The sequence below is a fragment of the Tasmannia lanceolata genome, unplaced genomic scaffold (genome assembly GCF_043159265.1).
Source record: "Tasmannia lanceolata isolate RefF3 unplaced genomic scaffold, GAP_Taslan_0.1 ptg000011l, whole genome shotgun sequence".
Lineage (NCBI taxonomy): Eukaryota > Viridiplantae > Streptophyta > Magnoliopsida > Canellales > Winteraceae > Tasmannia > Tasmannia lanceolata.
Window position 1 is genome coordinate 21,226,221 of NW_027518688.1, and position 24,065 is coordinate 21,250,285.

Genomic DNA, 24,065 nt, shown 5'->3' on the forward strand with positions numbered 1-24,065 from the left:
TTGCATAAGAGAACAACAACCACCTCATATGAATTCAATGAAATAGACAAAATATGCTGAAAAGTGAGTTCGGGACAAAATGGTTTTCGGCAAAATTGCCTAGAAAATCCCTAATATAAGTAATTGTCCTCTAACACATACACTTGGTTTAATAGCAATATGATATGGACCACCCATATGGCTAACCCTAACTTGAACCGGCCATGGTTCAAAATCAAGCTGATAAGACAATCTTACTCAAATAATTAAGTGGAAATTTGGACATCTTCACCATTTCGATCTGCCCATTAAAAGGTGGTCAATCATCTAATAATAAAGACTACTAATTGATCATTTCAATATACGTGCTAAAATGGTTTAATTTGAGGATGCCCTTATAGGACGGTACGGCTAGGATTGCCAAGTCCTTGCGCACGCTGCATGTGGGTCAGATTACCTAGGTGGTCTGGCTCAATAGCACTGTGCTTGACCACTAAAATCTGGCTCAATAGAATTGTGCTAGATGACTAAAAACTTCTCCAAAATTTTATGACTCTCTATTGTTTGATTAAACGTAAAAAAAAATGAACCAATCTTGTTTAAGTTTAATTTAGTGGGAGTCCTTCAATTAAGGTTGATATCCTACGTAAGAGACATAACCAAACACAAAGTCCACATAAAGGTTTTCCCACTGTGCATCGGGAAATGGAAGAGGCATGAATGACCTGATAAAGAGGGGGTTTGTCTTATAAACAGATCATTGGGATTTTCATTATATCAAGCAGCGTGAACAAAATGCTTGCTAGATGGAACTCCATCTCACCACTGTTCACTTTTATATTAAAGCACAAATCTGAACAATAGAATAGAGTTGCAGATGGCTTGAGTCAGAAGGCAAATTTGAATACGAGCTGAATTTGTGGGATTCGAGTGTCTAAAAAAAATACCCGAGGAAGCTAGGGACTTAACAAAGCGATATGAATGGGATTGAATCAGTTTACAGGGGATATGCATTTCCATGATGGGTCCCTGTTCCTTGAAAATCTTTTGTGTTCTGCGGAGTTTGTTGATGGGGCAGATTATATGGGGTTTGCAAGGAGGCAGATTAGGAGCTCACTTGGGATGTGACAACACCATTTCTTTTGTAGAGGAGTGATATTGTTGGCCAGTGGAAGAAGGATATGGTTAATTATGACCAGAAATGTGTTGAGATATTCAAATGTCAATCCTAGAATCCCAGCCTTTACCTTCCACTACCAGAAATATAGATATCGGCAACAGACAAAATCCGTCACCAATAGGCACAAATCCGTCCCTGAAAGTAATTAGAAACTGAAACCGTCTCAATTATAGGCGTCGCTTAAATTTTTTGTGATAGAAATTCAAGTTGGTGACGGATATATTTGTTAGAGTATTTTCAAAGAGTAATTTTGAAAAGGTTTAAAAAAAATGTGAATCTTGTTTGTGTAAAATGGGTTGTTTTTGGAAAAGACAGTGAAAAGTGCTTTGGGAGAATAGTCCCACATTGGAAACTGAAGAAATTGGAGAGGGGTATAAAAAGCTTTACCTACCTCTCCCTCTCTTGCTTTGTTCCACAATGGGTTTTGGAATGGTCTGCACCATTGCACCGTCCACACACGCTCGACGTGTGCTGTGGGGCGCTAGTTGCGCTTTTTGGCACACTTTGTGTTGTTAGGAGGGAGGACGTTGGTTTTACACAAACCCACAAACCAACAGTCACTCCAGGAGTAATCTGGACCATATAATCGTGGATGGGCGCGATCTAATGGTCATATTTCTTTCCAATCTAAAAAGGTGACTTGTAGGGGTGTGCTTTTTCAAACAAAAGACACCAGAAGCTCTATGGAAGCTCTACATAAAGACCAAAAACCACTCCTTTACAGTAGATTAAGAAAACCCACTTGGGGAATTCGAATTTGTGAATTTCCATAAGCAATTTCATTCTCTTAAAGCCTTTCTAAATTCGTTTTTACCATCTTTTAGAAGTTTTCTACTATTATGCTGTCATTCTAGAAACACAGACACTAGTATCTTGCATACTTGTTAAATCCAATGGTGATTCGGGGTTTGTCTACATTTAGTGCAAAACATTAACAAACATTTGGTGAAAAATTCACCAGGCTTGAGTCGAATTTGTGGTTCCCTTGCACACAATTGGTGGGGGTGAATATCGTCTTAAGGAAAGCGACAATGTGCCTTGAAGCATCTCAATTTACATCTTCCTTCATCCCCACCGTCAACAATTTTCTCCAACAGTATTTCCTTTACCAATTGCCACCGATTAATCACAGAAATAAAATGGGACCTATAACAGATTGGACAACAAGAAGTCTGAGAAGATTAACTACAACACTTATATTGTTGATCTTCTTTAAGACATGACTATTTTTCCGACATAATATTGATAACGTGTTTGAATATAACCTACCAGATGAACCGAGCTATCCAATGTGTAACTCAAGACTGAGTTCTCTGCAAATAGTGGGGACTTAAGTAGCACATCAAGGCTGAAATCCTACTACCAACTAGGATTATTTACACATTAGGACTTTAGCTCAGGATACCAAGGGATTCTAGCTTCCTAGCCTAGTTATTTTTATTTTCTATAGGAAGTTTCTTGAGTTGGTCGCATTCTAGTCTCCTAGTTGGCAACAAAACTTGGCTCCAGACCGGTCTGGAGTAACTTCCTCCAGCCCCTCTTAGAGGAGGGATTTTCACCTTCCAAGAGGGCACACCGGGGTTACCAAACCCCGTCTCTGATACCACTTCTTGTTGTAAACATCTCATCACCACCGACTCTTCATAGAGTCATTTTTTATTTTAGGATTTTGTTTTCTAGAAGGTTGGATAACTTCTTAGGAGAGTTTGATTTGGGTAGGTAGCTAGAGAGAAGTTGTGTTTATCTAGAATTCTACAAGATAAACTAGAAGAGTCTTATTTTATCTAAAATAGGTTTCGTAGTTTTGATTGCCGATTCAAACAATCTACTGTTATGGATATAAAAAGGATGTTTATCCTATGAATAATGCTAGCTTCCACGCTTTCTGATTATGCCTTTTTCACTATTTGAAAAGTGTTTCACGTATTTAGCAAATGCTCTCTCTCTTCAATAGTGTATTGTCTTTCTTCTTCTAAATAATATCAAAGAAGGTTTACAAGTTTGTTGAGAATTTGTTGAGAATTTAACCTGGTAGAACTCACCCCTAAAAGCTAGCTGTTAGAGGGAGGGTGCCCATTCCCTTATAGCCCATCACCATCCACTTTACTTTAGCGATGTGGGACTATTTGCTTTTGCGTGGAACTCCAACAATCACCCCCTCAACGCGGAAGCAACGTGGACCATCTCGCCCCTCCATGCGGTGGCTACGTGGGAACCACGAGAATTTCTCCGAGGGAATTCCACCATCCTCGGAGACATACCGGGGATCTCGGGGTTGCCGAGATCTTCCCGGGAGTTACCACGCCCCAGCTCTGATATCATTTGTTGGGAATTTAACAGGGTAGAACTCACCCCTAATATCTAGCTGTTAGAGGGAGGGTGCCCATTCCCTTATAACCTATCCCCATCCACTTCACTTTAGCAATGTGGAACTATTTGTTTTTGCATGTAACTCCAACAGTTGTGACCCGTTATAACTCACTCTTAAAAGCTAGCTGTTAAGGGGAGGGGGGCCCTTCCCTTATAAGCCAATACACATCCCCTTGCTTTTCCAATGTGGGAATCTTTACTTTTGCATGGAACCCCCAACAAATGCTTCAGCAACAATCCTTACGTTCAATCCGCTGCGTTACTAAGGCTGTGATTTAATTTTTGAACTTTAGAGTCTAGATGAATATCGACCATTGATTTTAATGCACTAACTGTAATACCCGGTTCCAAGTAATAATTTTTTTTATATATAGTTGTCCTTATCAAATTAGCTATTTGTTTTCTAATGGGTGTCGTTATCAATTTTTAGCTTACAACTATTTGTTTGGAACGGGTGTCATTATCATAGTTGAGCATATGGGTATTTGCATATAATGGAGTGTCATTATCAGTTACTAGGTGGGTAAATTAGGAAAGAAACCCTACATAATTTTGCCACATTAGAAATTCAAACCATTTTGAGAATGTAAGAGGCCAAGTAAACGATCCATGCCTCTTGAATTATTAAGCCTAATTAGGAATTATACCAACCTAATGCATTGAATTGAGTTGGCACCTTGCAAACCAAAAAGGGAAGCACCTCTATTTATGTGTGAACGTTCCATATGATTATATTATTATGGATTTTTTTTATGTAGTAGAAATCCTTATTTTAGTAAAGACAGAATATTAGAATTCATCCCTTCTATATATAGGAGTGCCTACACGGCTGAGATTTTCTTGTTTTAAAATGCATGTGTAGTGTGTGGTGATTCATGGAGAGAGAATGGTATGAGCTTTTTGTTTGTTAGTAAGTTCCTTTTTCCTTGCCTCAATTAGGATGCAAGTGTATTTTGGCTTAAGCAATTTTCTTTTATACATTCTTCTAAGGTGGTAAGTTACTTAGTCCCTTAGCATATTCTTTCTTTTACTTGGCTTAAAGTTGGTAGGTTACTACTCTTACTTTACATATCAGCACCAAGAATGATTTTGAGACTATTACTCTACTCAAAACGTATGGGAATTTGGAACTTTCCTAGGCTACTACCTTTTCTCTCCACTCTCCTCCTTTCATTGCATGAAAGTTTGTTGTTTGTGGGCTTTAGAAAGAAAGAATATAGGTGGTGTTTGAGGCCATCAAGATGATTGAAACTCTCCTACAAGACCAAGTTCTACAGCACTTTCGAAGTCTATAATCAGCCCTGGAAACCATGGCAAACCAGTCCTAGAACCTCTGCAAACTGCTATTGCTGCCCGGTAAATAAACCACTTTCCACCATCTTGTTGTCCTTGTCTTCAATGACCAAACATCTTGCAAAAGTTTAGAATTTTTAGAACTCGTAGCACTTGCAAAAGTAGCCGCTTTTAGTCAAAACTTCAACAAGTATATTGCTGAATCGTCACCAGCCATTAGAGTCTTTCCTTTAACAATTTCATCATCTCTTCAAGCTTCAATAGGACAAAGTGACGGCAACATCTACTATCTCTTCTCACATTGCAATCCAGGTTAGTACACTGCTACAAAAGTGAAAATCCTACATCATGTTTTATGTTTTTCTTTGCCTTGATACCAACCTCGCAGCCCCACTATACTTTCTTAGTTGTATCAACCAATCTCATTACCTTGATGTCCTTTAACACAAGCTAAAAGGGCTGCTCATTTCTTGATCAGCCAACAACACATTCTTAGTTGACAGCAGCCCTTGTTTTATTTGTTTTAATCTCCAAAGCCTACTACTAGTCGTTAGGTTGATGCCCATTGAGGCTGTCATTAGCATTAGTAAACCAGTTCTTGGAAGTTCTCTCCATCACCAACTATCCTTTGTTTCGAAAACCCATTAATGGTCATGTGCCTTGCTTTCATAGCCACAAGTTCAGAAAGCGAAACTATTGCAAACAGTTCTTTTAACTAACATTTATGAGTGTATTTTTCCCACCTCAACAGTCCTATATAACTCTAGGTTTTTATTTCCTTTCAGCCTCTTACTTTACATCACATCTCTCTACGCTCTAGAAAGATCTTCGTGGGACTTGACCTTGCAAAGGAAATTTCTGGAGATAGTGCATAAGGTAGGTGATCCTACCCTATGTCAGTGTATTATGTATATTTCATATACTTAGATTTGTTGCAAGCTTTTATTACAGTCCATTATATGGAACTTGTTTTGGAAAGGTTTCTCACTGATATCTTTTAGCATGTCATACTAAATGGTTGAATTGTCATTATCCACGAAATGCTTTAGTCTTAACATGCTTTCTTATTTATACAAAAAAGAAAAAGAAAAGAGCTTTGTGACTAACATGATTTTGAAAACTCAAATTCATGAAACACTATTTATGACATGGTTTCAATGGATTTGAATGGAGGAGCCCCCCATGGTTTGAAACGTCTACAAAATTTATGACACGGTATTGCAAACATTAAATTGCTTCTCTCTATATTTGTATACAATCTTGGTATGGAATGGATTCCGCTAGTAAGGTTGATCTCTGGTGGGGATCTAGTGCCCAACCTGCCAGTGGGTGAGTACACTGGACGTGATCATGTAGGCCGGTCGAGTTTATTTGCCCGTAAGGTTGATCTCGGGCGGCCAGTAGGGAGTCCTCTGGCTATTGATAATATTACATTGCGCGCTTTAGGACCTGTGAGTCTTGCGAATGAGTGTTCGCCTTGGGTTACGCTACTTGCCAATAAGGTTGGAAATTGGCCACAGAGAAAACTGTTAAGTATTTGATTTCCAAGTGGAAAAATGCAAAACCAAGTGTTTGAAAATATATATTCTTTGTCATTGATTTCAAAGTGGAAAACTGCATAACCGAGTGGTTGGAATTGTTTTTGTAAAAACATGTATTTTTCTTATATAGCTTATGTAGAAATGATTTTCTTGATTCTTATCAATTTCTGTATTGGCTAAATTTTATGGCATGTTACTTCTTTTCCGCACCAGCATTGTTTTCGTTTTCCTATTAGCTGGCTTGGATTTGGGAAACCGGCTGGGCTGTTAGCTCATTATGTGGTTTAACAATTTTCAGATACAGAGGAACGACAGTAGACTTGCTGAGATCAGGCACTTGGATTGGAGCTTAGGAAATTTCTTGCTTTCTTTCATTATTCGAGTTAGAGACTTTTGTTACTTTATTAAGGTGATTGTCGTCTAATAAGAATTGTCTGGATTTAGACTTATGGACCTAATCTATATATGTATTTCATTTGAGCTTTAATTGAAACTAAAATTTCCGCATTATTAGTTGCTCTGAATGTTGAGAATAGTTGATTGTAAAGGAGCCTTGCATGCTTGTGGGGGCGACCCTATGGGCGTGCGACGGCTGTCACGTGCGCCTTACCTCGAATTCTGGGTTCGGGGCGTGACACTAACCATCTATTAAATGGCCTAATTCAGGAGGTTTGGGATTGTTTGATGTGGCCAATAGCCTAAATTGAACGTCACATTCTTTGGGACTTCCAACCCATCTTTTTTAGTGGGATATGATATGTCTAGTCTCCTATTTTATATTTGCACTCTTTATCTTTATGTTACCCGGTTCTCATTGGCTGATATAATTCGCAACAATCTATTAAGAGAAGTGAAAATACAGATGATATATGCACTCCCTTGTCTTGCTCCAATTTTCTACCTTTCGTTTGGATGTTGTTAGCTTATTTGGTGAAAACAAGTTAGTTTCAAAGCATGTCTGGCTACCATGAACTTTTTTTTCCTGGAAAATATTAGCTTACGAAATGGTGAGGGAGGGAGGGAGAGGGAGAGACATATGAGGGACTTAGTGAGGAAAGGGGAAGAAACCATGAAAAAAAAGAAAAAAAGAAGAAGAAGGTGTGTTCGTGGGGGTGATAAATCGACTCCCATATATCTTAAATTGACCCCTTTTAAAGTAAAACCTTAGGGGTGTGAGTTACTCACTTGTACGGTGTTTAACAGCAGATGAAAACTTTATTCACACGCCCTAACGTTTTACGTTAAAAGGGGTCGATTTAAGATATATGGGGGTCCATTTATCATTGCCCAAAAAATATTATGGTTGCCAAACATGGCCTTGATATGAGCTTTTTTCAGAAAATTTATCAAACAGCCAAGCAGACTAAGTCTATAACAAAGAAATCAGTTATAGAGAAAATCCTAGAAAAAAACTTACGACATTTATTGGGACCTAATCTCATCTCTATAGACGGCTTGCAGAAAATAAGTGACGAGAGACATTGTCGTCATTAGGTAAAGATAAAGTGATGAAAAACTTGCGCCATTTAATAGGCCCTAATCTTATCTGTAGACAACTTTCAATTTCTCGAATGCTTATTTAATCATAAAGATTTTCTAGATACGGTGGGTATGAAACGGGGGAACATCCTGAATGGAAGGTTGCGGTCATGCAGAATGTGAGTGGGCCCCATTTTAAGCTTCGGGCAGTATATCCTTTTTTTTTTTAATGAAGATGCCAATTTTATTAAATAGTAATGGATTAGATGTGCATGGCGGGCTAAGGATTACAGTTACCCCATGTGAAATGATTCGTTAGAAGCTCTTAATTTGGCTAAGTGATATCAGAGCTTTGGTTGTTTGGAAGTATAATTGTCAGTGTGCATTGAAATGGAGAGTCGTACATTGTTGGATACGCGCAAGAATGTTACCGTTAGAGCTCCTTGCCATTCTTGCAATATTGCCATTGCAACCTAGTTGCTATTTGTGGAAGATTGACTGATTCTATGGGATTAGATTGGGAATGAATATTGGCAAGATATTGTATTCCTTCTCTTTATATATTGTTGATGGGTGTATGTATCTCCTCCATGAATGAAAGAATTAAAAATCTCACTCCTTACCGTGGAGTAGGCAATCTGCCGAACCACGTAAACTATTGTGTTCTTTTATTGCTTTCATGGTATCAGAGCATGATCCGTAGCCTTTGTCTGCTTGCTTTTTTCTCTTCTTCTTCTACTGTGCTTGTGTTAGAAATTTTTAAAAGATAAAAGAGTTGAAAAGTCAAAGATGCATTTTCTTTTAGTTTAAAAATTTGGAGGGAAGATTCAAATTAATGTTTCCCTCTCTTGTTTTTTTTTTTTTTGAAATAGCGATTTGCATTAATAAGAAAAAATGACAAGGGAGCACCCGAGAAGGGGCAACCCAGAGAACAAAAACAAAAAAGAAGAAACAGAGAAGAAGAAGAAAAGATACAATAAAAATAACAAAATTATATTACAGGGGAAGATGATCGAACCAGAGAATACTCTCCCTCCCAACTCCCTGCTTGGCTAACCCATCCGCCTTTTCATTTGCCGACCTCCAAACGTGATTAAAGACAATAGCCGAACCTGCAACAAAATCCTCAATTTCATCAAATAATGCCAAAAATCTCCAAGGAGGAGCTACACCACCCTTCAACCACCAAATGACATTCAATGAATCCCCTTCAACAATAATATGGTCTAATACTTCTCTACTCAACTTCTTGATCCCAAAATAGGCAGCTTTAACTTCCGCCTCAGAAGAATCACACACACCAATAGGACCAGAAAAAGCCCAAAGAATCTCACCAAACTCATCACGGCAAAGACCGCCCACCCCCGCTGGACCCGGATTTCCAAAACAAGCACCATCAAAGTTGATTTTCAACATTCCTAGCATCGGAGGCTCCCATCTTTGGACTATGTTAATTTTCCTCTCAGTACTAAAGCACACTTCCCTCCAATGTTCCCAAAGATCAAAGGTCGATACAAAAAGAAAGGATGGAAGACATCTAACCCATGATATGACCAGTGCTATAATCCGCATGTACAAATAATAAGGTGATTTGGCCAAACCCTCAAACACCCTAGAATTTCTTTCCTTCCAAACCACCCGCCACGTAGCTAGCAAACACACATTCCACAATAATTTCCCTCTCTTTTTCCATGGCATAAACCCCCACATACTCAAAAGATTCTGAATAGTTCTAGGGAAGACCCAAGTGATTCCAAACCTCAGAAAGATACATCTCCATATGATCTTGGTGAAAGAACAGTGCATGAACAAATGATCCACAGATTCCCCATCATTAAGACAAAGAGGGTAGTGATCAATTAGCTACAACCCACGGTTTCTCAAGAAGTTAATGGTTTGTATCCTTTGACGACAAACGGCCCAACCGAAGATACTAACCCGAGGTGGGCAATGAAAATTTCATACCTTTGCAGAAAATGCAGGAACAGAAGAAGGCATCAAACCATTATAAAAAGATTTGACAGAGAAAATGCCGGATGATTCCACTATCCATATTCTTTTGTCTTGACCCCCACGTTTTACATAGCACTTATTAAGGAGCCGCTGCAACCGAGATTCATCCTCACTTTCCCACTCAAAAAGGATTCTTCTAAAGACAGGACACCATATCAACTTACCACCACTACGATCAAAACATTCACAAACAAAGGCTTCTTTGTTAACAGCCACCCGATACAGCCTAGGGAACAAGATCCTTAACTGCTCCTCTTCACACCACACATCACTCCAAAACTTAATTCTATCACCACCATAGACCCTGAACCTCACCTTTAGATTAAAGGAGCAAGCTAATTTCAAGATATCTCTCCACGCAGTCAACCCCTTTTTCTTATATTCGTCCTTTGTTTTCGTCTCTTGTTTTAAAGTAAAAGGTTTTTGTTTGAATGGGGATTTGAACCCAAGACCTTGGTGTGTGTGTTTGAAAAGGGAGCTCTCATTTACAAGTAAAAAACAAATAGTCCCACATTGCTTTTGAACAAAATTCTTCTCATCCATATAAGATGGAGAGTTGGAGAAAGGCTTGGGCCTTCAAGGGGCTTTAGAATTTGTTGGATCCTAGGCTTTTAGAAGAGAACAAATCCATGTTCAAAACACACACGCGCGCGCCTCGCCTTGCAGGGCCTGGCCGTGGCCCGTGGTCCGAGGTCGGTTTGGGTACAATAAAGTATCTTTTTAGTGCCCAAAACATTTTTCATTTTCCTATTAAAATTAAATCAGTTTTTAATCTAACACAGCTTTTACAGTGAAGCGAGTACACATGGACTGGAGCCTTTCTAGCTGTTTTATCTTGGAGTGTCGGTTCTCGGATCCTGTTGCACCGTAGGGGGCGAATACGATTCTTAAAGAGAGTGACCATGTGGCACGACCCAGCCTTTCTTCCTCAAATTTGATTTTACCAATGTTTTCAACAAAACAGATAAGTACAAATTCGTTTTTATTTCTTAGGAAATCTAAAACAGTGCTAATTTAGAGACAGAATAACCAATATCTTTTCTTGATTCAATTAAGCCATAAATCAAACCTTGCTGGACCAATTTGTTTTTACAACAATCTTAAGAATCGTAATTTAAGATCTGATCATATGGCTTCTGATAATCCAAACCCAAGTTCTGTTGATCCCATCTCTGTTGAGAATTCTAATCCAACTTTGGTTGTTCACCCCTGTTGTGAACAGAATTCTCAACATCGTTATAGATTTTTCCAAGATCGAACGCCTTACTGGATTGAACTATAAAAGATGGAAACAATAGATTTTGTTTGCTCTGCAACAAATCGGTGCTGCTTTTGTTCTTACCCAATCAAAACCATCTGAAGATTCTGCTGAATTTGAAAACTGGAATAATGCCGATTATATTTGCAAAAACCATCTCTTGAATGGTTTGTCAAATGACATTTGTAACGTATACTATTCATATGAACATGCTGCTGATCTTTGGAATGCATTAGTAACTAAATATGATTTAGAGGATGCTGGAAATAAGAAATATGTGATAGGAAATTTTTTAGACTTTGCTATGGAAGATGGGAAACCTATTTCTGCTCAAATAGATGAGTATCAGTTCCTAATTGGAGAATTGGCTAAGGAAGGTATGAAGTTACCTGACACATTCATCGCTGGTTCTCTAATTGAGAAACTGCCTTTGTCTTGGAAAGATTTTAAGATCGGAATGAAGCACAAGACAAAGGAATGGACCTTAGACCAAGTAGTTGTTTAGATTAAAATCGAAGAGAAAAATAGACTAAAAGATAAGCAACAAAATGCCAAAGAGTATACCTCTAAGGCAAACATTGTTGAAACCAAGAATGATGGGTCTAAGAATCTATAATCGAAGAAGGAAAAGAACTTCAAGAAATCTGGACCCAAGAAGAAAGGAGTTTGTTTTGAATGTGAAAAACCCAGATACTACAGGAAGGACTGCCGATACCGAAAGACTGGTTCGTCCAGTGCCAAGGTTAATCTAACCGAGGCGGATGTAATTGCAGCGGTTGTGACAGAGGTAAATTTGGTGGAAAATCCAAAGGAGCGAGTTCTGGATACTGGTGCTACCAAGCACATTTGTGGAGACCGAAGCTTCTTCTACAAGTACACCATAGTTAAGGATGGGGATCAAGTTTTCATGGGAACTCACAAACCTCAAAAGTCATTAGAAAGGGCAAAGTATTGCTGAAGTTAGCTTCAGGGAAAGTACTTGCACTTCAGGAGCTGCTGCATGTACCGGATATACGTCGTAACTTGGTATCATGAGCACTTCTCAACAAGAACGGACTGAAGCTTACCTTTGAAGCAGATAAGTCAATCATTAGCAAAATAATGTGTTTGTAGGAAAGGGCTACAATGGCAATGGTTTATTTATTCTTAATGTACTTGAAATCTTAAATGAAAAAGCATCATATTCTTCTGCTTATATTGTTGAGTCCTTTGATATTTAGCATAGCAGACTAGGCCATAGAAGTGCACCTTATATTAAAAGACTTTGCAACTTAGGTTTAATAAATGAAAAATTGAACCTAGTGAAAACAAATGTGAAATATGTGTTGAAGCAAAATTCACCAAGAAACCTCACTTTAGTGTTGAATGGAAATCAGATTTACTAGAACTAATTCATAGTGATTTAGGTGATTTTAGATCACTTGAATCTAGAGGAGGACAGAGATATTACATAACCTTTATAGATGACTTTTCCAGATACACTAAAGTATACTTATTAAGAACCACAGATGAGGCTGAACAAGCCTTTGTAAAGTATAAAAATGAAGTGGAAAATCAATTAGATAAAAAGATAAAAAGACTTAGAACAGATAGAGGTACAGAATACTCTATAACTAAGTTCTGTGATGATAATGGTATTATCCATGAAACCACAACCCCTTATCAACCTGAATCAAATGGTATAGCAGAACAGATGAACAGAACCTTAAAGGATATGTTCAATGCTATGTTGATAAGTTTTAGTTTACCCTTAAACTTGTGGGGGGAAGCACTTCTTTCGGCTTGTTATATCTATAACAGGATACCCCCAAAGAATAAGGGTCATATACCATATGAATTGTGGCATAACAAGATGCCTAGTTTATCTCATTTCAGAGTTTGGGGTTGCTTGGCTAAGGTTGGAATACCTGAACCAAAGAAAAGAAAACTAGGACCTAAGACTTTTGACTGTGTATTCATAGGATATGCTCATAACAGTACAGCCTATAGATTTCTAGTTTTGAAATCAGTTGAAAATATCCTAGAATATAACACTATAATTGAATCTAGGGATGTTGAGTTCTTTGAACATCACTTCCCTATGAAGAAAGAAATTCTTAAAGAACCTAGTAATGTTTCAAGAAATCAAACTGAAACTGAAAAGGAATTGGACCCTGAGTTTCAAGAACTCAGAAGAAGTAAAAGACAAAGGAAAGAAACAAATCTAGGAGATGGGATGTTCACCTATCTAATAGATAAAACTTATACTAAAGCTGTAACTTCTCCAGATGCTGTATTCTGGAAAGAAGCTATAAAAAGTGAACTAGACTCCATAATAGAAAATCACAATTGGGAACTAGTGAACCTTCCTCCTGGAACTAAAGCACTAGATAGCAAGTGGATATTTAAAAAGAAGCTAAGACATGATGGGACAATTGACAAGTTTAAAGCAAGATTAGTGGCTAAAGGCTTTAGACAGAAAAATGAGATAGATTACTTTGATACATACTCTCTTGTTGCTAGGTTGTCCACCATTAGGACACTATTAGCTAAAGCCTCTATTCATAAACTGGTAATACGTCAAATGGATGTAAAAACAACATTCTTAAATGGAGATTTAGAAGAAGAAATTTACATTAAACAACCTAAAGGATTCATTGTATCTGGACATGAAAACAGAGTTTGTAAACTAATTAAATCACTATATTGCTTTAAACAAGCACCTAAACAGTGGAATGACAAATTTGATAGTGTATTAGTTACAAATGGCTATAAGATTAATGAATCTGACAAGTGTCTTTATAGTAAGTTTAATGGTGATAAAGGTGTAATTTTGTGTGTATATGTAGATGATATACTAATCATGAGTACTAGTTTAGACATAGTTAAATCTACTAAGAGATTTTTAATGTCAAACTTTGAAACCAAAGATATGGGTGAAGCTGATGTAATCTTAGGGATGAAGATCATCAGAAAAGAAAATAAAATAATAGTGTCTCTGTCTCACTATGTAGAGAACATTCTAAGGAAATTTGGACAATATGATAGCTTACCTGTGAAAACACCTTTAGAATGTCAGGTACACCTTAAGAAAAACAAAGGTGAGATGGTATCTCAAAAGGAATACTCAAGTATTATAGGTTCAGTGTCATATTTAATGAACTGTACTAGACCTGACATTGCACTAGCAGTTGGAAAACTTAGTCAACACACACATAGACCAGGACATGAACACTGGCAGGCTTTGACTAGGTTGTTGAGGTACTTAAAAGGTACAATGAACTTTGGAGTGCATTTTAAGGGGTATCCTGCTGTCTTGGAAGGCTATAGTGATGCGAATTGGATCTTTGATTTAAGAGATTCAGTGTCTACCAGTGGATATGTATTCACCCTTGGTGGTGGTGCGATTTTTTGGAAATCGGTTAAACAAACTTGTAGTACAAGTTCCACTATGGAGGCAGAATTTATAGCCTTAGCCCTAGCAGGAGCTGAAACCGAATGGCTCAGGAATTTCTTGGCAGATGTGCCTTTATGGCCAAGGCTAGTTCCCTCAGTGTCTTTACACTGTGACTGCCAAGCTGCTTTAGTCAAGGCCAAAAGTAAGACCTATAATGGCAAAAGAAGGCATATTCGCCTGAGGCATAATTTGGTAAAGCAATATTTGAGTGAGGAAACAATTGCACTCGACTTTGTAAGGTCAGAGAGGAATTTGACAGATCCTCTGATAAAATCACAGATAAATAAGGTGGTTTATGAGACATTGGTAGGAATGGGGTTAAAGCCCGTGGCTTAAACCATTAGTGATGGACACCCAACCTATGTGAAAGGAGATCCCTGAAATTAGGTTCAATGGGTACTAACAAGTCACCGGATGGTTTGTTAACACTATCACCCCTATTCTTAGATGCAAAATGATTGAAGATAGTGTTCACTGCAAATGAGGTAGGGTGAGTTGAAAACTCTTAATCAGTTCATTACTTGTATTAGGTGGTATGTTACTTGCAGTACATACTTGATGACTGACCTAAGTGAATGTGGAGGTGAAGCCGCTTCCTATGAGAATTTAACGGGAGCTCTCTAGAACATTCATGAGAACCAAGAGGGGAACAAGGCCAAAATGTTCAAATACTGTGATTGAATCACAAAGGAATCGATGATAGGGTGTGGGTAACAGGTTAGCCGGTTACACATACGAGGAAAGGTTGAAGGAGTCCAACTCTACCCGTACTCGGTAACGTAATCTGTTTATCCTAAATATCGGTTGAAGTCCAAAAGACACCGGTATGAATCCACTCTATTTTTCTAATGTGCTCAGATACTTCCGTTTTTAAATTTCAACTGTATTTTAAATCTTGTGGGGGATTGTTAGAAATTTTTAAAAGATAAAAGAGTTGAAAAGTCAAAGATGCCTTTTCTTTTAGTTTAAAAATTTGGAGGGAAGATTCAAATTAATGTTTCCCTCTCTTGTTTTAAAGCAAAAGATTTTTGTTTGAATGGGGATTTGAACCCAAGACCTTGGTGTGTGTGTTTGAAAAGGGAGCTCTCATTTACAAGTAAAAAACAAATAGTCCCACATTGCTTTGGAACAAAATTCTTCTCATCCATATAAGATGGAGAGTTGGAGAAAGGCTTGGGCCTTCAAGGGGCTTTAGAATTTGTTGGATCCTAGGCTTTTAGAAGAGAACAAATCCATGTTCAAAACACACACGTGCGCGCGCCTCGCCGGGCCGGGCTGGGCCGTGGCCGTGGCCCGTGGTCCGAGGTTTGGGTTTGGGTACAATAAAGTATCTTTTTAGTGCCCAAAATATTTTTCATTAAAATTAAATCAGTTTTTAATCTCCCCACGTTTTTGTTATTAACACCCCTATTAAGTGTATGAACCGTTTCATATCCAACAATCATATTTGTGACTGGTGGGAGAGAAACGGTTAAGGCTCTAATAATGGTGATTAATCATCCTCCAACAGTCATTTTCTCATCTATAAAAGGAGAGAACAACACCATTGGAGAACACAACTTTTACAGCGAATTGCTTCTGTTTTCTGCCATCTTCTCCCTCTGTATCTGAGTACTATTCCAAGGTGGTTCTGGGTGGACCAGTCAGCGAGTGCACATGGACTGGAGCCTTTTTGGCTATTTTATCTTGGAGCGTCGGTTCGCAGATCCCGTTGCACCGTAGGGGGCGAATACGATTCTTAAGGAGAGTGACCATGTGGCACAACTCAGTCTTTCTTCCTCAAATCTGATTTTACCAACGTTTTCAACAAAACAGCTAAGTACAAATTCATTTTTATTTCTTTGGAAATCTAAAACAGTGCTAATTTAGAGACAGAATAACCAATATCTTTTCTGGATTCAATCAAGCCATAAATCAGACCTTGCTGGACCAATCTGTTTTTACAACAGCTTGCTCTGTTGCAAAGAGTGAAGGCTTTCTTTTCTAGTGTTTCTTTTCTCCCTCTTGGCTTTCAAAGTAGATTTTAACAGAGCAACTTTTGTGTTGCTATTTTTTCTGATCCCACCACTCTTCAAATCATTTCACAGGACTTTTTTTTCCCATTTCAAAGTCCCTGTTTTGGTGGCCTATCCCACTCGTCTCCTATCCCACTCGTCTCCAGCTTCCTGCAATTAAAAGCACCTTTAACTTTTTGGATGCTTATCCCATACGTCACATCCAGCCTATACCAAAGCCCAACATTTCAAAGCAATTGTACAGTTACTGCCCAGTGCTTTGATTAGACTTATCCTAATTAGCCACCCCTAGAAATTGATCATTGCACCCTCTTTTGATTGAAATCCCATCATATCCTAATACCATCACCAACCGTGACCTTGACACTCATTTTTTGAGTGGTATTCATCGCTTTGGCTGTACTATTACACGCATCAGAGATAAGAACGAGATCTTGTTTGTTGGCTTGCTTTGTGACTAGTGGCACTCTAATATTTCCGAATACTTAGGCTCTTCTGTGCTCTTTGCCTCGTCAATACCGGTACACTCGCTCAATAGTATTTTTTATTTTGCGAATAATGGATGATAGTGCTAAATATAAGGGTAAAACCATTGTTCGTGAGTCTGAACATAATACGGGGATAAGGCTTACCTTTGTTCCTCTCAATGGGCTAAACTATGTCTCATGGTCTAGAACCACATCGTTAGCCCTTGGAGGGAGATCAAAGGCAGATCATATAAATGGAAAAAAGAAAATCCCGAAAATCACTGATCCGGATTTCGAAGAATGGCAAACTAATGATCAATTAGTTATGTCTTGGATTTTAAATTCAATGGAGCCATCTATAGCTGAAACATTCACACAAGCTGTGAATGCTAAAGAAGTTTGGGACTATTAAAGAGATTTACGGGCACCAAGATAACTTTGCTAGAATATTTCAGCTAAAGCAAGAAATCTCTAAAGTCAATCAAGAAAATAAGACTATAACTGAACTCCTTGCCACATTGAAACCCATGTGGGATGAATTAACTGTTTATTGTCTCCTTACTGCTGATATTGTTGAGTTAAAAAGGAGGACTGAACAAGAGAAAAATTTTCAACTCTTGCGTGCGTTAATACCTGAATATGAGCAGGTTCGGAGTCAACTCATTCTTTCTTCAGAATTGCCAAGTTTGTCAAATGTATGTGCCACCTTAATAAGAGAAGAAACATGGAAAAAGGTTATGAGTGTTGGCATAAAGTTTGAATATGAAACAAGTGAAAAATCTCCCTTTATTTCAATTAAGACAAACTCCGAACATAACAAAAGGGCTAGAAATAATGTGGCTGAAAACGAAGAATATAATGGGCCTACAACTCATGGGAGAGGTCAAGGCAACCGACCTCCTCTTCGTTGCACTCATTGTGAAAAAACTAAGCACACTATTGATCGATGTTGGGTAAAGTATCCTCATTTAAGACCCAATCAAAATAGAATAGGTGAATCGTCATTTGCTCAGACTGCTGATACTCAAATCACTATTGAAAAATTGGCTCACCTCCTTCAACAGTATGGAAAAATTGGTTCGTCTTCCACACAGGTCGCAATTCATGAAATAGGTAATCCCTATGCTTTCCAATCAACTATCTCACCTGATCATGATAGTTGGATTATAGATTCAGGGGCTACAGACAATATGACTGGCAACAAAGATTCCTTAACTTGTTATCAAGATGTGTCTAATAAAACCCCTATTTCCATTTCAAATGGTTCTCTTGTTTTAGTCAAAGGGATAGGAAGAACTAATTTCTTTTTTGAAAATGCAAATTCTGATGTCCTTTTTATGCCCACATTTCCGTCGAATCTTCTGTCTGTTAGTAAACTTACTCGTAACCTAAATTGTAATGCAATTTTTTCTCCATCCACTGTGTCTTTTCAGGACCAGGTCATGGGGAAGAAGATTGGTGAATGAAGAATGTCTAGAGGACTTTACTATTTGGATCAGAAAAATAAAGCCTTGATTGCCGATAATGGTGACCTAAGTAAGACTTGGCATTCTCGCCTTGGTCATCGTTCTACTAAGTTCTTACATTGTTTGAAACCTGAATTACCTACAGTCTTTTATGATTGTGATGTGTGTCATTTTTCTAAGCAACAAAGACTTCCTTTTCAAGCCTCTGAAAATAAGGCTGAAAAACTTTTTGAATTAATCCATTCTGATGTTTGGGGACCAGCCCCTGTTGAGTCCTATAATGGACTACGATATTTTGTGCTTTTCATTGATGATCTCTCTAGGATGACTTGGATATTCTTACTTAAATTTAAAAGTGAGGATTTTGAAAAAATTAAGGAATTTTCAAATCAAGTTAAAACTCAATATAATGCTAAGATCAAAATTCTACTTTCAGATAATGGGACGGAGTATACAAATAAAAATTTTCAAGGATATCTTAAAGATCAAGGCATCTTACATCAAACTTCATGCATATACACTCCTCAATAGAATTGCGTGTCTGAAAGGAAAAACAGACACTTACTAGAAGTTGCTCGATCTACTATGTTTGAGAAGAGTGTTCCCAAACATTTTTGGTCTGATGCTATCCTAACTGGTTGTTATTTGATTAATAGACTTCCAATTAGGATTCTTGGAAATAAATCTCCTCTTGAAATTTTGAAGGGTGGAAAAATTGATTTATCTCATTTACGTATTTTTGGATCTGTTTGCTTTGTTTACAATAACTCTCAAAAGCGAGATAAATTAGATCAACGTACTATTAAATGTGTCTTCTTAGGATACTATTCTACAAAAAGGGATATAAGTGTTATGATTTCAAAACTAAAAAAAATTATATCTCTAGAGACGTACAATTTAATGAAACCGAGTCCTTCTTCCAAGATTACGACTCAAATAATCCTAGAAAAAGGGCTCGAGGGGAGTATTCTGGAATGGTTCCTACAATAAATGGTGAAAATAGGAAAATTGTTGTTCAAGTTCAAAAAGATCAAGAAAATTATGTCAATAACGATGAAGAAAGTGAAGGAGGACAAGGCGACCATGAACAAGAAGTACCTGTGACCCGATCCATTGAAGAAGCTCACTCTCTTGATTCTCCGCCCTTACGCAGGTCTGATCGTTTCTCTTACCCTCCTTCTCACTTGAAAGACTTTTTTACATATCATGCGAGCCTGTATCCCATCCAAAATCATTTATCCTATTGCAATGTGTCCGCGTCGCACTCTACATTTCTTTCAAATATTTCTGATAAAGTATCCACATCCTTTCATGATGCTAAGTCCCAACCTGTGTGAAGGAAGGCCATAAAAGAAGAGCTTAATGAATTGGATAAGAACGATACATGGGATATAGTCTAATTACCTGTTGGAAAAAAATCAGTTGGGTGTAAATGGGTTTATAAGATCAAATACAATAGTGATGGCACAATTGAGCGATACAAAGCAAGGCTGGTGGTCAAAGGGTTTACCCAAACCTATGGGATCGATTATAAGGAGACTTTTTGCTCATGTTGCTAAAATGGGAACTGTTAAAATCCTTATATCTATCGCAGTTAACCATGGATGGAACTTATATCAAATGGATGTTAAGAATGCCTTCCTCCATGGGGATCTGGAAGAAGACGTCTATATGAATCTTCCTCTTGGACATCCCATGGAAGGGAAGCCTGGAATGGTGTGTAAATTAAAAAAGGCATTATATGGGTTGAAACAATCTCGCCGGGCTTGGTATGCTAAGTTGAGTGATGCTCTATTTTACGTAGGATTTAAAAGAGGCGGTGCCGACTCTTCTATGTTTACAAAAAGAAGTTTGAAAGGAATAATTATTGTGTTAATCTATGTCGATGATATTGTCATTACAGGAAATGACAAAGATGGGATTTCAAACTTAAAAGCCTACTTTCACAAAAGATTTGATATTAAAGATTTAGGAAAATTAAAATATTTTCTAGGGATTGAAGTTGCATATTCAAAAAAGGGAATCCTTTTATCCCAACGAAAGTATCCTTTGGACTTGTTAAAAGAAACTGAAAAATTAGGTGCAAAACCATGTGAGACTCCATTTGAAATAAACAAAAAGATGAATCCCTCTGATGGAAAATTGCTTGAAGATATTGGGAGATATCAAAGATTGGTAGGGAGGTTAATATATCTCACTATTACCCGTCCTGATATAAGTTATGCTGTTGGTATTGTCAGTCAGCATATGCATGCTCCTAGAACGAATCACCTTGAAGCTGTTGAAAGAATTCTAAGGTATGTAAAAGGTTCACCTGGTAGGGGAATTTGGATGAAAAATAATTCACACGTAGATATTATGGGATATACAGATGCAGATTGGGCAGGAAGTCAAGCTAATAGAAGATCTGCAACTGGCTTTTGTATGATGGTAGGTGGTAACCTTGTCATTGGAAAAGTAAAAAGCAGTCAGTAGTTGCCAGATCCAGTGCTGAACCTGAATATAGAGCTATGGCGGCTGGAACGAGTGAAATTGTCTGGATAAAGTTTCTCCTCCAAGACATGGGTTTTCACACTAAAGAACCAATTAAAATGTTTTGTGATAACCTTGCTGCTATCCATATTGCTGCTGATCCTGTTTTTCATGAACGAACCAAACACATAGAGGTCGATTGCCATTTTGTACGCGAGAAGGTTCAAGATAGAACTATTTGCACTCCTTATACTCGAAGTGAAGATCAACTTGCAGACATATTCACAAAAGCAGTTTCAAAGTCAAGACTTCATCAGATTCTGTCCAAGTTGGAATCTATTAACATTTTCGCACCAACTTGAGGGGGAGTGTCGGATACGCGCAAGAATGTTACCGTTAGAGCTCCTTGCCATTTTTGCAATATTGCCATTGCAACCTAGTTGCTATTTGTGGAAGATTGACTGATTCTATGGGATTAGACTGGGAATGAATATTGGCAAGATATTGTATTCCTTCTCTTTATATATTGTTGATGGGTGTATGTATCTCCTCCATGAATGAAAGAATTAAAAATCTCTCCTTACCGTGGAGTAGGCAATCTACCGAACCACGTAAACTATTGTGTTCTTTTATTGCGTTCATACACGAACCATGATCAAGTCTACGGGATCAAATTGGATGATTTGAAAATTGAAACTGGAGGATATCTTACCCCGGTGTGTCACCCTCTCTACTCATTCGTGGCGTCTAAGTATCTCCTCCCAACCATCTAGGTACCTCTCTCTCTCACTACTTAAGAAACTAATTAATCATTGAAAATTATTCATGGTTGCAAAACATGGCCTTAATACGAGCTCTTTTTGGAAAAGTTATAAAACAGCCAAGCCCACTAAGTGAATAACAAATTAAGAAACGACTAATAATGAAAATCCTAACTAAACTTATGCCATTTATTGGACCCTAACTAATAATGAAAATCCTAACTAATATGCCATTTATTGGGCCCTAACTAATAATGAAAATCCTAACTAAACTTATGCCCTTTATTGGGCCCTAATCTTATCTCTATAGACTGCCAGCGGAAGCTAGAGATAAGGGACGACAGAGACATTGTCATTCGGTAGAGATCGGTGATGTACCTTTAGTATCATCCACCTGCAAAAGTAGACATATCATTGGGGCCCATTAATGCCATTTGTGAAGGGAAAATTCAAAGCCGCCCTAAATTTGGAGCCTTCTCGGTATCAAGATATAGTTCGATGCTTACACTGTTTTTGATATATGGCGGGTACGAAACTGGGGACCACACTGAATGAAGGGTCACGATCACGTAGACATCAGGTGCGTGGACCCACTTTTAAGTTTTAACTTCTGGGACTCATGATAAGCACTTTGCATAGAGCAAGGAATATTCTTATATTCTCACAAAAAGTGAGCTGCTGTTGGATCAAATATCAAGGATGTGGTGATGAGTATGTGTTTGTACGATATTTCATCATATAATTTCTCTATTTTTTATAATTTTAAGGGTTTTTTTTTTTCCGCAAAAAGAGTAAACCAATATGCAGTAATTGCAGCATTTCCCATTTCATCATATAATTTCTCTATAACAAAGAAGCCAATATCCAGAATTTCGCCATATTTTCTGAATCGGGTATCTCTTGACGGAAATCATATAGAAGAAGACGTTTCAATTCAAAAAGAGAAAAATGACCTTCACTACAAAACCCAAAAACCCTATTCGATTTCCCCCATACACAAGGAGGCAAATAAGCAAAAAGGGTACTGGACGGCCTACACCATAATATGATCCAAACCGTCCATTTGACGGCCCTCAACGTAAATAGGTTGTGCCCAAAAAATCATTTCGATAGGATTATTCTAGTCTTCCAATCTATAGAGCATAATTTTTGGGACACAACCTATTTACATTGTGGCCCATCAAATGGATGGTTCGGATCATCCTATGGCCTTAAATATGTTGTGGCCAAAAAATTATTTACATAGATCCTAGCCTTCCGATCTATAGAGGTTTCCATGACATGTGGTTCCTCTATAGACTAGAAGACTAGAAGGCTGGGATCATCTTATGGAAATGATTTTTTGGGGCACAACCTATTTACATTGTGGCCCATCAAATGGATGGTTTGGATCATCCAATCGTATGCCGTATTGTACTTTTTAAAAAAATATTGAACTACACAAGCTTACACCATATAAAAACTCTAAAAATCAGGGGATGTTGGAATATCATAATCCCACACCTAAAATTCTTGGGGCGCAACCTATTTACGTTGTGGGCCATCAAATGGACGGTTTGGATCATCCTATGGCCCTAAATAGGTTGTGCCCAAAAAATTATTTCCATAGGATGATCCTAGCCTTCTGAAGGGATGTTGGAATATCATAATCCCACACCTAAAATTCTTGGGGCACAACCTATTTACGTTGTGGCTCATCAAATGGACGGTTTGGATCATCCTATGGCCCTAAATAGGTTGTGCCCAAAAAATTATTTCCATAGGATGATCCTAGCCTTCCGACCTATTGAGGTTTCCATAGCATGCATTTCCTCTATAGATCGGAAGGTTGGGATCATCGTATGGAAATGATTTTTGGGTTACAACCTATTTACATTGTGGCCCATCAAATGGATGGTTTGGATCATCCTATGGTGTCCCGTAGCAAAAAAATGGCCAAATGTCATTACTCTATCTGCCAATTAGCAAACTATGTTACTCGCTTTACAAATAGTGCATAGTTGGTTACTCTTTTTGCAAAAACCCTACAAACACGAGAAGGCATATCCAGTAACTAATTTGGGTCATTGTATGGGCATTTTTCCTGTCAGTCTGTCAACACGATAAGGCATATCCAGTAACTAATTTGGGTCATTGTATGGGCATTTTTCCTGTCAGTCTGTCACCATTGTCATTTGGTGATACTGAATTGGGTCATTATATCCGAGAATTTATATGATGGGTGGCCGTGAAAACACGTGAAGTCTAAAAAAAGTAGGTACGGCCCGGCCCACTTTATTTGATGATCCAAACCGTTCATCTATTTGGGCACAACATGAATAGGCTGTGCCCTAAA